Genomic DNA, 17,210 nt, shown 5'->3' on the forward strand with positions numbered 1-17,210 from the left:
GAAATGCAAACAAAAACTAGAATGACTAAAATATAAAAGACTGTCAGAGGCAAAAGCTGCTGAGGCTGTAGTTTATCTAGAACTCAGCAGGTCGGAAAGACAGACAGACATCTGTAGAAAACAGCTTGACAGTTTCTCATAAAGTTCACCGTGATTGCCACGTGACTCAGTGATTCCACTCGTAGGTGTTTACCCAACAGAAGTGAAAACACATGCCCACAAGAAGATCTGATGACATATATTCATAACAGCATTAAACTGTGTTCAAAGCAGCAGCATTTCATAAAGCCCAAATTTGGAAACAGTCCAAATGCTCCTAATAGGTAAATGGATAGACAAACTGCAGTATGTCTATATGATCAAACAATGCTCATCTATATAAGGAACGAATGTGGTGGGCCTGGCGCCACAGGCCTGTAATCCCAGCTACTTAAGAGACTAAGGCAGGAGGATCACGATCATGTTCAAGGCCTGCCTAAGATACTAGCAAGTCCAAGGCTATCTCAGGCATCTGAGTGAGGACCCAACATCTTCTTCTGACCTCTATGGGCAATAAGCACATGGTACACATACATAAACACAGGCAAAACGCTCACACATAAAATGAAAAAGTGAAATAAAAAAATAAAAACATCTAAAACATTTTAAGAGTTAATTGTGGTGGTGTGCAAATTAATCTCATCACTTGAGATGCAGAGACAAACAGATCTGTGTAAGTTCAAGGCCAGCCTGGTCTATAATAGTAAATTCCAATCAAGCCATGGCTATATAATGAGACCTGTTATCAAAACAGATAGATAGATGGATGGATGGATAGATAGATAGATAGATAGATAGACGGATAGATAGATGGATGGACAGATAGATAGACAGATGAGAGATACAAAGATAGAAGATAGACAGATAGATGATAGATAATAGAAAAATAGACAGACAGATAGATGATAGATACATAGATAGATGATAGACAGATAGATGATAGATAGATTGATAGATGATAGATAGATAGATAGATAGATAGACGACAGATATAATTTAGGAAGCATGGAAATGAACACGAATAAGCTTTAAGTGAAATCAAAACACTCCTTCCTAACTCTGCCACTAATATAACTTAAAACTAGAGACACTATAGTAGAGAGGAAACTAGGCATGATGGTACACACCTTAACTATAGAATTTAGGAGGTTATAGCAGGGAGATAAGGAATCCAAAATCATCCTTGGCTACATAGTAAGTTCTAGGCCACCCTGGTCTATGTAGACTGTCACAAAAGGAAAAAAAACTTCTTTAATTTTTGTTTTGTTTTGTTTTTTGCTAAATGGGCCCACTACCAAATAGCCTAATACTTGTTTTGACATCCATAGATTAAAGTGGTTCTCAACCCTCATCAGGAAAGCTTCCTTTTGAACTGAGTACCAATTCATTCAGAGCCCTGCATATGAGCAGGGTGCAGAAGGTGAGTTACTGTGGAGTCTGCAGCCCAAATGATACATCTGTTTCATGTCCCCTCCCCACATTGCTCAAGGAACACTACAGGAGAGGGGATGGAGAGAGTGAAAGAGCTAGAGGAAACAGGGACTGCTGAGAAACATGGTCTTCAGGACATGTCTAAACCATTGTACTCATGAACTTACAATGGCTGTGGTTGCCTTCTTAAGACCTTCTCATGGTCAGTCCAGTCAACATTCCATCAGAGATGAGGAAAGGCCTCACAAATGCACCCCTTGGCTGAGGAGCTGTTAATCCCACAAACAAGAGTAAAGACCACTACCCAAATGCTTTGCTCAAATTATGCAAGCTTTATTTTCTGTCAGACAGGGCTATCTCCCTAAAGCAGGGTTAAAAAAAAAAACAGCATTGAACACAGGAGAAGGTGGGGTTTATATTAGCCCCAAAACTGCAAGGCTGGGATGCAGGAGTTAAGGGATTTTTTTTTTTTTTGGTTATGTAGGAACTTTGCAGAACGTCTTGGTTTATCAGGGTGGAGGTTAGGATGTAGGGTGTGGAACAAGTAAAAATCTAGGACATGGGTCAAGACTTGATCAAAGTCAATTTTTCAGAAAATGGGAATGAACTTATTTTGACTTTTAATCTTAAGATGGAGTCAGGTTGGCCCATCAGAGCTTTGGCAATTGAAGTCTTTGGGGGTAGGGAGAGCCAATTTTATCAAAGAACCTCTGCCGGACGTTCACACTCCCATAGATGGTCCTGCACCCATGCACATAAAGATAACACTGGACTCAGTAAGTTCTCAAAAGAAAACTGAGAGGAGAATGTGGGGGAATTCTGGGGAGGAATTGGAGGTATGGGGGGTGATATGATCAAAATACGTGTATGAAATTCTCAAATAAAGACTTAAAAACAAAACCTTTTAGACAGTAATCACCCTGTGTCAGCAAATACCAGAAACCAGCCACAGCCTGTCACCCCGGATCAGCCAGGGCTTAGTGGGGAGTCAGACTCCTGCCACCTATGACGAATCATTTGATGCCAGGGTGATATCAGGAAGACTCAGTGGGTATCCAGCACTTCATCCTCACGTGGCAGTGATGAGGATCATCCTTCAAACATCCGGGATCCCACGTGGTAGTGATGAGGATCATCCTTCAAACATCCAGGATCTCACGTGGCAGTGATGAGGATCATCCTTCAGACATCCGGGATCTCACGTGGCAGTGATGAGGATCATCCTTCAGACATCCGGATCCCACGTGGCAGTGATGAGGATCATCCTTCAGACATCCGGATCCCACGTGGCAGTGATGAGAATCATCCTTCGGACATCCGGGATCCCACGTGGTAGGGATGAGGATCATCCTTCAGACATCCGGGATCCCACGTGGTAGTGATGAGGATCATCCTTCAGACATCCGGATCCCACGTGGTAGTGATGAGGAACATCCTTCAAACATCTGGGATCTCACGTGGTAGTGATGAGGATCATCCTTCAGACATCTGAGATCCCATGTAGTAGGGATGAGGATCATCCTTCAAACATTCGGGATCTCACGTGGTAGGGATGAGGAACATCCTTCAAACATCTGGGCTCTCACGTGGTAGTGATGAGGATCATCCTTCAAACATCCGGGATCTCACGTGGTAGGGATGAGGATCATCCTTCAAACATCCGGGATCTCACGTGGTAGTGATGAGGATCATCCTTCAAACATCTGGGCTCTCACGTGGTAGTGATGAGGATCATCCTTCAAACATCTGGGATCTCACGTGGTAGGGATGAGGATCATCCTTCAAACATCCGGGATCTCACGTGGTAGGGATGAGGATCATCCTTCAAACATCTGGGATCTCACGTGGCAGTGATGAGGATCATCCTTCAAACATCCAGAGAAACCCCTTGGGGATCCTTGGCTTCCATCCCATGAAGCAAGAAGCAGGTGCTTTCTCTTCTCATAGGGGTCAGAGTGGCCGCCAAGGGAATGCTTTTTAAAAGGCAAGTGCTGGGGCTGGAGAGATGGCTCAGAGGTTAAGAGCATTGCTTGTCCTTCCAAAGGTCCTGAGTTCAATTCCCAGCAACCACATGGTGGCTCACAACCATCTGTAACGAGGTCTGGTGCCCTCTTCTGGCCTGCAGAGATACACACAGACAGAATATTGTATACATAATAAATAAATATTTTTAAAAAAAAGGGGGGCTGGAGAGATGGCTCAGAGGTTAAGAGCATTGCCTGCTCTTCCGAAGGTCCTGAGTTCAATTCCCAGCAACCACATGGTGGCTCACAACCATCTGTAATGGGGTCTGGTGCCCTCTTCTGGCCTTCAGGCATACACACAGACAGCATATTGTATACATAATAAATAAATATTTAAAAAAAATAAATAAAAGGCAAGTGCTGATTTCTGTGACTTGAAAGGTTGGGGTGGCCTGAGTACAGATCTAGGGATTCAAATTATGTCACCTCCCCCTCCTCCTTCTCCCCCTCCTCCTCCCTCTCCCCCTCTTCCCTCTCTTCCTCTTCCCTCTCCCCCTCCTCCCTCTCCGATTTCTTTTCCCCTACCCCCCCCCTTTTAAAATATCAGGGGGAAACCACACGGGGCTCCTAGACTTCCATTGCCACTAAAGCAGGGACAAGGTACCAGTCTTGTTTCCGCTGGAATCAGGGGAGGATGCTAAGCATTTTCTCTGTGCCCCTGATAGGCCTCCCTCCAACTTCTCCTCTTCTTCCACATTTTCTGTCCGCTCTGGTAGGTTCTGAGCAGGGAGAGTCAAGTGGACTCAACAAGTCTATAGTCTACAGCAGCCACAGCTGAAACAAAGACTGCATTCTATTTCCATCAAAGTTCCAGAAAAGCCCTCTTTGGCTCCAGTTAGCCCCTCTGGCCACATGCCTGTCACCTTATACAATCCAACAGGGTGTGGCACCTACGTCGCTAGCTTCTGTGGATTGCTGAGCAGGAGGTAGGCAAATCCATCAAGCAGCCTGAGGGTCATCAGCAACATCGAGGAGAACAAAGGCAACACCAAGGAGGACTCTCTGCTGGCTGAGTGAGTCTTCAGACTTCACTGTCCCCTAGATAAGGACGAGTACCTCTCCATTAAACCTCATAAGGCGCCCTGAGGAGCCTGTCATGGGTTAATATTGTTCAAAATCACTTAAAAGATTGTTTGACTGGGCTGGAGAGATGGCTCAGAGGTTAAGCGCATTGCCTGCTCTTCCAAAGGTCCTGAGTTCAATTCCCGGCAACCACATGGTGGCTTCACAACCATCTGTAATGAGGTCTGGTGCCCTCTTCTGGCCTGCCGACATACACACAGATAGAACATTGTATACATAATAAATCAATAAATATTTAAAAAAAAAAAAAGATTGTTTGACTTGGCCCAGAACAGTGGCAAAGGCCTTTGATCACCAACAGATCTCTGCTAGTTTGCAGTCAAACTGGTGCATATGAGCTCCAGGACAGTCGGGGCTACATAGTGAGGTCCTGTCTCAGAGTCTGACTCAAAATAAGTGTCATAGAACTGGGCCTGCAGCATGGATGAAGGGTCCTGGAGAAAGAAAGAGGCATATCCTAACAGGGAGAGTGGAGGGCTGAACAGATTCAGTGTTAAAAGGAGTGTGACCTGATTTGTACCAAACTGGTAAAACAAGACACACTGGTGGAACTCCTTTTTGCTGTTTTGATTCATAGTTTAATAACCACAAGACTGTTTTGAAGTGTCTGCTTAATCAGGAGTACAGACTGGGAGGGAACAAATCCTTAATACTGGTTACAAGACAAACTGGACACCAAATTCTAACTATAAAGACAAGAGGGACTGCAGAGACGGCTCAGTGGTTGAGTGTTTGCTGCTCTTGCAGAGGACCTGTATTCGGTTCCCGGTATCCATGACAGATGGTAGCTCACAACTGCCTGTAACTCCTGCTTCAGGGGAGCCTATGGATCCCAGCAAGTATCCAAACACATGGAACACACAGAGACACAAATTTTAAAAAAAATCTTTAAAAAAATAATTAACCACAAAAGACTATTATTAGCGAGTCAATCATGTGCTGCCTCTTGGAAGGCATCTAGATTAGGTTGACAGGGAGCTGAAGGGAAGACAGAAGACTACCTGCTCCGGTAGAAATAGGACTATGCCCTGGGGCACAGTAGCCACAGAGGCCCTGCCCACAGGGAAGAAGGAACATTTGTACCTGACACACAAACTCCCCAAGTATCTCACAGCACAACCTACCCAGTGCCAGCATCCAGTAGAAACAGAGATGGCATGAAAACCAGAGGGCAGGATCGCCCCCTCCACCCACTTAGGCTGTGAAAAACAAGACAGTATTTAAAATTGCATCAGCCAAGACATGAGAAGGAGAGCTTTCTCTTTCTCCAGAAACCCAGAAGAAAAAAAAGTATAATTAATACCATCAAAAATAAGAGTGGATGTGGAGGGGGAAAATTTCCCACGTCCCCTCCCTCTCGCACCTAGACAAAGAATTACTGGCAATTACTGACTGCTGGGAGAGGAAGACTTAGCCTCTTCCAAGGGTGAGCCCCCCTTATTGATTATCCAATACAAATTGGTCAGCCCTGAAATCAAATACATGCAAACAACAAAATCGGACTCAGAAGGTTGTAGTTAAATATTTCTGAACACATATACACACACATACATGTAAGTAACAGTAAAAACCAAAAAGGCTATTAATTTGAGAGAGGGACATGAAAAGGGATGGAGAGAGAGGATAGGGGAGGGGTTGGAGGGAGGAAAGGGAAGGGGTGCTGTATACTCCCATGGCAGCTAAGTGAGGGGCCAGCCTCCAGTCAGCACCAGGGTCTGCAAAAAAACAAAACAAAACAAAACAAAAACCCACAAATGTGGTGAAGGCTAGACTTTTCTACCTGAGGGGTAAATAAGCAAACCCAGGCTTCTGACTTCTTTTACTTTATCTTAAATATGCTCTCTAAGGCTGGGCAGTGGTGGTACCTTTAATCCCAGCACTCAGGAGGCAGAGGCAGGAGGATCTCTGTGAGTTTGACGCCAGTCTGGTCTACAAGAGTGAGTTCCAGGACAGGCTCCAAAGCTACAGCAAAACCCTGCCTCAAAAAATAAAAAACAAACAAACAAAAGGCTCTCTAAGAATCTGTCTCCGCACAGCTACCTTCTTTACATACAGCTACACATCTCTCTTTACACAAATCCATCTCTCTCCTACACGATCGTACATCTCTACACAGCTACATCTATTTTCACCAGGCTGCATTCTTTCTCTTACACGCCCTTCTCTTCTGCGTCTCTTCTCTGTGCACCTGCATCCTCCTTGCCTCCCCACAGTTTCCAATCTGCACACAGCACAGCTGTGCATCTCATTCATTCACACAGCACAGCTGTGCATCTCATTCACACAGCACAGCTGTGCATCTCATTCATTCACACAGCACAGCTGTGCATCTCATTCATTCACACAGCACAGCTGTGCATCTCATTCACATAGCTCTCCACCACACAGCACTGTACACCGTTCCTAGTCACAGCTCCTCTACATAGCAGCAGCTCTCTCACTCAGCTCCCTCTCTCACACTCACATACACGTGTGCACACACACACACACTCACTCTTACTGACTGTTACATTCATTCACTCTCTCACACTTCTTCATCTCTCAAGCCTTCCCTCTCTGCCCATTCAGCTACATCCCTCACTCAGCACACACACACACACACACACATACACACACTCACTCACTCACTCACACCTCTGCCCAGCTCTTTCAACAGCAGCCCTCTACATAGCTCTACATACCACTCATCTCACAGCCAAACTCTGGACAATTACATGCTACATGTTCAGGGCCTGACCCTTTGTCATAGCACAAGATAAGTCATGTAGTTTCTCTTAGGTTAGCGATGTCACATTGACAGGCCAATGAGTAGAGCTTGGTCATGCACATAGCTCACAGCTGATAAAGGTTCCAGTCAGAAAATGACATTGGAATGTAAGACTTAACAATAACAATTAGATTGGTAAGGAGTATGTGCAGAAAGTCCATTACTGCATGAGGCTTATGTCTACCAAAGTGACCTCAAGCCCGACCTTGAGTTAGCAACAAACACCTCAGAAAATGACCTCGTGTAGTTGTCTCTATGGGCAACCAGATATTTGTCTCCTGGGGCAACCAGTTTGTTTGTTTGTTTGTTTGTTTGTTTTGGATTTTTTGAGACAGGGTTTCTCTGTAGCTTTTGGTTCCTGTCCTGCTACTAGCTCTTGTAGACCAGGCTGGCCTCGAACTCACAGAGATCCGCCTGTCTTTGCCTCCCGAGTGCTGGGATTAAAGGTGTGCGCCACCACCACCCAGCTTAACCAGTTTGTTTTTGAATATGTTCTAAAGTCCCAAACTACTTATCTTTGTGACTGAGAAAACTATTACTTTCCTATGTCAGTCTGGATAATGAAAAATACCCTAGTGTTATTTCTATTCATCAGAATTATACAGCTTAAGCAGAAATCATCTTCCTGACCACCCAGCGTTATATATGTGCTCAATAGATGAGATAAACACACAAGCAGTGGGAAAACACCCATAGCTGTTATTAGGGAAGAAATGAAGTGACACATGAGAGAAATCACAGACAGGAGCAAGCGGTCATTTACAGCCAGCGACCCATGGCTTTGTCTAGTAGGGCTCCACAACAGGGAGTTTTAAGTCTGGTGGGTTGACTTAAATATCAGTTGTCACCTGCTGTATACTTCCACAGCAGCACTCAGCAAAGGAGTAAAGTGATACAATTCTATTTTATTTTAAAATGCATCCAAATAATAAATAAATAAATAAATAAATAAATAAATATAATGGTGGACAATGCAATCATGACACAGGAACTGGAATTTACTAAATGAAAAAATTAGAGGCCTTGGAAGTGAAAGGTGACAACTGTTGGAGCAGGAAGGTAGGCAAAGCTGAAGAGCCAACTGTTGCCCTAGAAGACCTGGCTGCCAAATTCTCTAAAACTGCAACACCCAGAGATAAAGGTTTATAAATGGAGGAGGAAAATACTGAAGAAATATGGAAAATGTGTCTAAGAATTCTAACATTAATCTAAAAGTTCAAAAAGAAAAGATGGAAAACAATAGGAAGCAAAACATTATTTTAAGAAAGAATGTTCTTCTGGACAGGGTGATTCATGCCTTTAATCCCAGAACTTGAGAAGGTAGGGTTGGGAATTCAAGGTCATCACTGGATACCTCTGAGCCAACTTTCCATTGAGAGGTCACAAGTAACTTACTTGATGACCATAGGCAAGCAGATGATACTTAGCATTGCACATGCTTCTGTGACTGCAATACCTCCTAGTAAAGGAGTACAGGATGATCCAGATGGAACGGCCTCTTTAAATTGGTCCAGGATGTCTCCAGCAGTTTTAGTTGCATCAGAATCCAAATCTGCTTTTTTAGTTGCACTGAATTCAAGGATTCATTATCATCATGCCAATCCCTCTCAGATGAGTTCTAACCTTTTTTCCATCCATTAATACTTTCAATGTGAACAGAAGTGGTTACAAATATTAACTGGTCAATACCATAATTCTAGTATGATAATTAACAATGGACACACGGTTGAATTGCAACTCTTATAACTTCGTTTTAATCAAAGGAAATGTTTTTGTGGTGAGGTATGAGTCTTTTTCCTCTCCTAAAGTCCAATGCATTGCAGCTACCAGCTTCCAAAGATATGTTTGAGCTGCTTCAGTTCCCCAGTACAGAATGCCAACAGTAAAGCTTTTATTCCACTCCTCGTATACTGAAGAGGGGCTTTAGTCACGCATCACCTTCATTACAGTATTTGATTGGATGATGTGAATCAAACTCTCGACAGTGTCTAAGCTGTTCTACCCTTGTGTTGTGCGTTTTTGACAGAATTCTTTCTTTGAGCCAGGCGGTGGTGGTGCACACCTTTAATCCCAGCACTCTGGAGGCAGAGGCAGGCAGATCTCTGGGAGTTCGAGGCCAGCCTGGTCTACAAGAGCTAGTTCCAGGACAGGCTCCAAAGCTACAGAGAAACCCTGTCTCGAAAAAAAAAAAAAAGAATTCCTTCTTTGAGCTTTAGTGTCTGAGTATAAACCTGAGATAGTAACTTTGCAGAAATTTGGAGGGTAAATCAGACACATTGATTTTCTTAGTTCGAACACACCTTAGTTCAAATAAAACCTCTATGGTTTTATTTGCTTGTTTTTCAGACACAATCTCATGCCCAGGCTGGCCTTGAACTCCTGATTTTCCTGCCTCTGCCTCCCAAGCCCGGGGATTACAGGCAAGCCCCATCACCCCCTGTCTTGTTCAGTTATAGATACTGAAAGAATTTGACACCAGAGAATTTGATCTTGGAAAATCATTGGTTTAGCTGTTGTAGATGGCCTATATTTAACTTACCCTGAAGGCCACCTTGGTTTTGGAAACATGGGAAGCAAAGCAGACCTTAAAAAAGAAATGATTGTTTAAAAGGTAAGTTTTTTTTAACATGATAAAGTAATATTAGGACTTGGGTATAGTTTAGTGGCAGAGTGCATGTTTAGCTTTAATGAGGCTGTGGGTTTGGTTCCTAGCACCAAAAGAGAGAGAGACGGAGATGGGGGGGCGGAGAAAGAGAGAGAGGGAGGGAGGTAAGGAGGAAGAGAGAGAGGGAGGGAGGTAAGGAGAAAGAGAGGGAGGGAGGGAGGTAAGGAGGAAGAGAGAGAATATTAACTGCCTTCAATTATGCCGTCACTGAGGAGAAGGCCTGGAAATAAACAAGACGAAGCAAAGCATTTTCAGGACACGGCATCTACGGTGTGGGGGATGTGGGTGTTGTAGATCAAATCAGCCAGAGGGACATTTCTGATTACAGGAATGATTGATTAAAAACATTTTAAGAATATAAATGGCAGCTGGGCATGGTGTCACTTCCCTGCTGTCAGTTTCACAGGAGCGCGCGCGCGCCACCAGACAGCTTACAAGGGCTCCTCCCTGATTTCCTATCTACTGCCACTCTTGGGTATTCCCTTTGCTTCCCTGTCACGGGGAGGTGGCGCGTCTTCCCTGCTATTTAGGGCCACGTTTCTCTGCTCCTGGAGTCTTTAAGACATTATTTTCTAATTGCTACCTGTTCCACCTCATAAAAATTTAACACCTTCAACACGTTTACCTACTGTGCGCTTTGGGGGGGGGGGGGGCACAACCTACGGGAATAGCTAAGATGTTTTGTCCTGCTTCCCTAATGAGAATTCATCACTGTGAGCCCATTCTTCTTCCACACATTCTCAGAATTTTCTCTCCGCCTACAGCAGTGGTTCTCAACCTGCGAGTCGCAACCCCTTTGGTGCTGAACAATCCTTTCACAGGTATCAGCTACCCTATATATCATATGTACATCATGGTCCATAACAATAGCAAAATTACATTTAGAAGAAGCATCAGTGAAAATTATTTTATGGTTGGGGGTCACCACAACATGAGGAACTGTATTAAAGGGTCCCAGCAATCGGAAGGTTGAGAACTGTTGTGCTACAGGGTCTTCCACCGCTTCCTACAGAGTCTTCCACCACTTTCTACGGGGTCTTCCACCGCTTCCTACAGAGTCTTCCACCACTTTCTACGGGGTCTTCCACAGCTTCCTACGGGGTCTTCCACCGCTTCCTACGGGGTCTTCCACCGCTTCCTACGGGGTCTTCCACCGCTTCCTACGGGGTCTTCCACCGCTTCCTACGGGGTCTTCCACCGCTTCCTACGGGGTCTTCCACCGCTTCCTACGGGGTCTTCCACCGCTTCCTACGGGGTCTTCTACCGCTTCCTACGGGGTCTTCCATCTCTTCTGTCTCTTGCTCGTCCTCCCGATCACCCTCTCCAGCTCTCCTCCCGTCTTCATCGTGGGCTTAATTCCTGGAAGACTCACTGTGCGTCTGCCTGCCCTTTGCCTCTGTCTCCAATGAACTCTCCTTCTCCATGCACGGAAGAGCTCGGATCTCCGCATCACCCTCAGAGACTCATCCATCTGCGCTCCCAGGTGAGAGAATGTTAGCTGTGTTAGCCGGGTAAAAGCAAAACCAGGTGCTGAATGAAACTTTGCCCCTGCTCTGTGGAGGCATGATGGGAAAGTGAGAGTTATATTTTAATAGGGCATGTGTGATGGTTATGTGTATCATAACCAAAATAATTAATACATCTACATATCATCTAGCAGACATTTTATTCTTTGTATACCTGGTATTGTTTATATTATGCTTATTTTAAAATGAATACTGATTCCTTATGAGAACACCTGAATTCTCGTAGTAAAATTCAGGCATATGTTATTATGTTCTGTGCAGATTTATGCATCTTATAAGTAAGGTCTTGTATACTGTGACCAATATTTCCCCTTTTCTTCTAACCCCGAGTGCTGCTGGTGGTGCTTCTTCCTCCTCCTCTTTCTCCTCCTCCTCCTTCTCTTCCTCCTCCTCCTCCTCCTCTTCTCTTTCTCCTTCTTTTCCTCCTCCCCACTCCTTCTCCTCCTTCTCCTTCTTCTTCAGTTTGTTGAGTCAGGGTCTCTCTGTGTAGTCCTGGCTGTCCTGTGACTCACTCTGTAGACCAGGCTAGCCTCAAACTCACAGAGATCTACCTGCCTCTGGGGCATTTTCTTTGATTGCTAACTTTGATGTAGGAGGGCTCAGTCCACTCTAGGCAGTGCTGCCCCTAAGCAGGTGAACCTGGGGTCTACACAAACGAGCTGAGTAAGGCACAGAAAGCGACCCAGTGAGCAGCTTGCCTCCATGGTTTCTGCCTCTGCTCCTGCTTGAGTTCCAGCTCTGCCTCCCCTCAGTGCCAACTATGATCAGGGTAAAGAAGCAACAAATAAAGAAACAGAAAACCAAAAGAGAAAAAAGTTCCTTTCTTCCTCAGGTTGCTTTGGGTCAGTGTTCCATCACAGCAATGTAAATCAGATGAGGACATGCTAGCTCCCAGGAACCATTTGACTGTTAGTTCAACTTTTCTTTAGGTTCCATATAAGGTGGAAAGCAGCTAAGGAAGTCACCAGTGTCTGTCTCTGCCCCCCACATACACACAAACACACACCAACCAACCAACCGATTAACAAAAAAAAAAAAAAGAATGAATCAGATATATAACTACAGAGCTCCAAAGATTTCTGTAAGACGAGTCAGGCCACACACACACACAGAGCCCTTTGTCTTTGAGACAAGGTTTTACTATACAATCCAGCCTGGCCCTGAACTCATAGAGATATGCCTGCCTCTGCCTCCCAGGTACTGGAATTAAAAGTGTGAACCAACCACGCTCTCTAAGAAAGCTACAGGGAAAAAAGGGGGGGGGACAGTATAGCATGGGTTTTTTTTTCTTTTCTTTCCTTTCTCTTTCTTTTTTCTTCCATGTTCACTATTTTATTTATTTCTCTCTCATATATTACATCCTGACCGCAGTTTCCCCTCCCTCTTCTCCTCCTAGTCCCCCTCCCCCATCTACTACTCCTCCTCCATTTCCCCTCAGAAAAGGACAGGTCTCCCAGGGATATCAACCAAACATGTCTGAACCAGGCTTTTTCTTTTGGGCCACAAACCAGCTCCCAAATCATACCACAGAAACTCATCAATAGCTGTTCCTGTTTGGCCTAGCTTCGGCACATTTCCAGCTAGCTCTTTTAACTTAAATTAACCTGTTTCTCTTTACCTTTTACTCGGAGCTTATTACCTTTTTTATTTCTGTGTATCTTACACTGCTTCTCTATGTCTGACGGCTGGCAGTTACCTAGCTTCTTGACCCAGGTGTGTCTGGCGTGTCCGGCATGTCCCTCGTTCTCTCTTTCTTTTCTCGTTCTTCCTCTTCTCTCTTCTTTGGAGCCTAGATTTCTCCTATTTATTCTCTCTGCCTAGCACCCTGCCTATCCCTCTTCTGCCTACTTATTTGCTGTTCAGCTTTTTATTAGAGCAATTGGATGTTTTATATAATTAAACAAATGAGGCATAAACAAAAGCAACACACCTTTACACTTAAAGTAATAGAACACAGCTTTGCCTAGTTAAAGTGATAGTCTACGACACGTGGCATATCAAGCTGCAATAAGACTAGGCACCTTCTCTCGAATTAAGGCTAGGTGAGTTAACCCAGTGGGAGGACAAGTGTCCCAAAAGCAGGCAAAAGAGTCAGAGACCACCCCCACTCCCACTGTCAGGAGTGCCACATGAGCACCAGGCTAAACAAATGAATAAAATAATTTAAAACAACCCACCAAATAAAAACAACCCTCCAAAGGCACACAGTGCTCTCCTTGCTGGTCCTTCCTTTTCCATGCCCTCTTCTCCACCCTAACATTCCCATCATACAGAGTTGAGGGTGAAGGAAAAGGGAAGAAATCTTCTACATCGTTCAATATTAAGTCCTCTCCGAAAGACTGAGACCGTCTCAGGAGAGGGCTGCATCAGCAGAAGAACACCCATGATCCCAAGGGAGAACTATCCGCAACTGGACTCAGGACACTGTCGGAAACCAGCCGACCTGTTCAAATGTGGAGGTGGAGTTCGTCCTGAAAGGTGAAGTAAGGATTGAGGAAAGAAATAGACAAGAGACAGAAGACAGAGTTGGGAGGGCGTCCACTGAATAGTTATCTGCCCAAATTTATTTCTCATAGCTCGAATATACCCTAAGCCGAAGGGGAGGGCAAAAGACCTTCCTACCGTGACACAAGGAACAAACAAGTGTTAGCTAATTTCTTAACCCTCAGAACGGCTAATGACCACACCCTAAATCAAACATCCTGTTATCTGGGCCTTGAGGATCAAGGCACCTAGCAACCACACCTTAGATCAAATATCCAGTTATCTGACCTTAAGGATCAAGAATAGGTTTGAACTCTCTAACCTTAAGTCAAGATGGAACCGAGACAAATCTGTGGGCTCCCACAACACTGTGGGTGGATGGACAGAGCCTTGACACAGCCACCTAGTGCCACAGTCACGCTTGGGGACTCTGTCCAAACTCATGTGAACCCGGAGTTTGGAAGCTCTAGTTTGTGTCTCTGCTGTGGTCTATTCAAGGCATCCCAGAAGCACGAGGGAATTGACGCTATTAGATTTCACAGGGCAAAGTTTCCCCCACCACACCACCAGACACCAGATACCAATGACCACACTCGGAGAGGGAAATTATGGTTGTCCTGCAAGTAGAGACAGGTGGGTATCCAAATTAGTAATTAGAAAAGTAAATATTCCATTATCTGCTTTGAAATCATATCCTATGGTCACACGCTTAAAATTACATGGTTAATAATGACTTTCTTATGAGCAAATGCCTCAAGAAACTAATATGAGTTTATATAGCCCATTGCCATACATGAACTCCAAGGAATAACACAGCAAAGACACTAGAGGCATCACCCTAAGAACTGACTGCAAAGTGAGGCACACTGGCCTGGGAGAGAGAACATGATGGGACTCTTGTGTTTGGAAAAAGTTTTAAGAAGCATCTTTGGCTATGGATTCAAGGGTCACCCTGCTCGTCCACATTCCCGAGGCATAACCCAGTGAAAGAAGCTTTGATCAAGAAGTTAAAAGTTGCAGAGACAGGTCATGGGAATGTAGGAGTTGGCTTTTGGCGCAGACAGCAGGCACTGGAAGTCTGGACCAAGAGTTTAGCTTTGAAGTGTACACCTGTGCCAACGTGAACTAGATCATAGCATCAGAGGACAGATTTCAAATATGATGCTGAATTCTCTCCATTAAAAAGTAAGGAAAGGAGCTGAGCATGGTGGCCCACACCTTTAAGCCCAGTACTCCGGAGGCAGAGGCAGACGGATCTCTGTGGGTTCTAAGCCAGTCTTGTCTACAGAGTAAAACTCTCTCAAATAAATAAATAACAAACAAACAAACAAATAACTAGGATGGGCGGGAGAGAGGAAGGAAGGGAGGGAAGCGTCTGAGAGGATGTACTGGAAAGTTCTTTTCTATTTCTGAGGAAGTTGTGTGAATCCACGAACCTCTACAAGCCTTATTACTCAGGAATGTGCGTCTCGAGGACCTGGTAGATTTGCAGTATGCATGCAAAGGGAGACAGGGCCTCTGTGTCTAAGCTTTGTTTGAGGGGTGAGATCCTACCTAACTCAGTCAGGCACTTCCTTTGCTCTGTGAATTAGTCTCCTCTCAGAAGAATACAGGAGGAGATTGTTTTCTCATTAATCCATCTAGGCAGACACAGATGCTCATTCCAGTTCCCAAGCGGGTCTAGGATGTGCTGTGTATGACACAAGGCACCATCAAGTCCTCGTACCTGAGGCTTGGAGGAGGGGCTCATCTGTTTTATTTAGAATTTGTTATTTGTTTGTATATTTTAAACTTTGTTTTTATTTTATGTGCATGAATATCTTGCTTATGTGACTATCTGTGTACCGCGTGCATGCCTGGTGTCCACAGAAGCCAGAAGAGGGCATCAGATCCCCTAAGAGTAGAGTTGTAGATGATTATGAACCATCCTGGGGGTGATGGGAATCAAACCCAGGTCCTCTGCAAGAACATCCAGTGCTCCCAACCTCTGAGCCATCTCTCCAGCACCTGTAACCCAGACCAGCCTGGAATTCCCTATGTAACATGAGCTGTCTTTGAAATGTTGACAGCCCTCCTGCCTTAGCCTTTCAGACACTGGCATTCTATGTGGGGTACCTGCCTTGGGGTTAGTTGTCAGTTTACTCTGGGGACTGCAGTGGGCTGTACCTGTGTGTCTGTACGAAGTTCTTCTCGAAGCCAGGCGGTGGTGGCACACGCCTTTAATCCCAGCACTCGGGAGGCAAAGGCAGGCGGATCTCTGTGAGTTCGAGGCCAGCCTGGTCTACAAGAGCTAGTTCCAGGACAGGAACCAAAAGCTACAGAGAAACCCTGTCTCGAAAATCAAAAAAAAAAAGAATTTTTTGCAATTTCTTCACCTGTGATGTACATCACACTCCCGTTTAAGGCTCGCTCTGTAAAGAAAGTTGTCTTCTTCCTCTGCTACTGTTATGGAGAGGTTTCGAGGGTTGGGAGAAGACTTTAATATATATGCTCCCCGACTTGAGGCGTAGCTCAGTGGTAGAATGTCTGTGTAGCATACATGAGGTTCTGAGTTCAATACTCAGCACTAGAAAAACAATTACAACTTGAACGTATCTTCCAAATCTACCACATTGCTTGAAAACCAGTGAAAAATGAAGGAGGGAGCAGGACTTGGGAAATGAGGATCCTAGTGGGAGGCGGCGGGGCCAGTGGAGGAAGCAGTGGGTGTAAGAAATGGAAGGGACTTAGTACAGAGGGCTGTGTGTCAAACATTGTGCTAAGTGTTTGAACATACTAACTCATCACGCTTCTGCAGCATCTCAGGTTCTCTCGCTCTGTATGCCACCTCATAGCACACAGAAGCAGCAGAAAACTGGTCCCAAGGCGCTAGAGAAGCAGTTTTGAATTAAGGAATCATTTAGTAGATGTGAACCAAACTCTCTGAGAAGGCAAAACGGGATCTATGAAAACGTCTGTGGAAGAGGACCTCATCCTGCAGATATGAACCATGGGGAATGTACAGAAAATGTGACACCAAGACATTGAAAAAGGGGGGCTGTCACTTGACAGACACCCACTCCAGAACACAGAACGTATAAACAGAAACGGGCCTAGATGTGGACCGGTAATCTACCCAAGGACCAGGCATACTTTAAGGTCTGGAGCTAGAACCCCTGCAGACTGTCCCTACCAACAGTCAGCATGCCAGG

The 17,210-nt window shown here is 44.8% G+C and overlaps 1 long non-coding RNA gene across 2 annotated transcripts in view; it reads right to left on the bottom strand.

The window, feature by feature from the left end:
- Window positions 1-2,842: 2,842 nt before the first annotated feature.
- Window positions 2,843-17,210, bottom strand: part of LOC121456510 — a 31,068-nt gene continuing 16,700 nt past the window's right edge. The window contains exon 4 of one of the 2 annotated variants that reach the window (XR_005975643.1): window positions 2,843-3,589. This is a non-coding gene — a long non-coding RNA (uncharacterized LOC121456510). Of the gene's footprint in view, window positions 3,590-9,882; window positions 9,929-17,210 lie in introns of those variants that run through there. The other variant, XR_005975644.1, reaches the window with a different exon arrangement.

The sequence above is a fragment of the Microtus oregoni genome, unplaced genomic scaffold (genome assembly GCF_018167655.1).
Source record: "Microtus oregoni isolate MIOR12 unplaced genomic scaffold, Mior012 000015F_ref0000493, whole genome shotgun sequence".
Taxonomy (NCBI): domain Eukaryota; kingdom Metazoa; phylum Chordata; class Mammalia; order Rodentia; family Cricetidae; genus Microtus; species Microtus oregoni.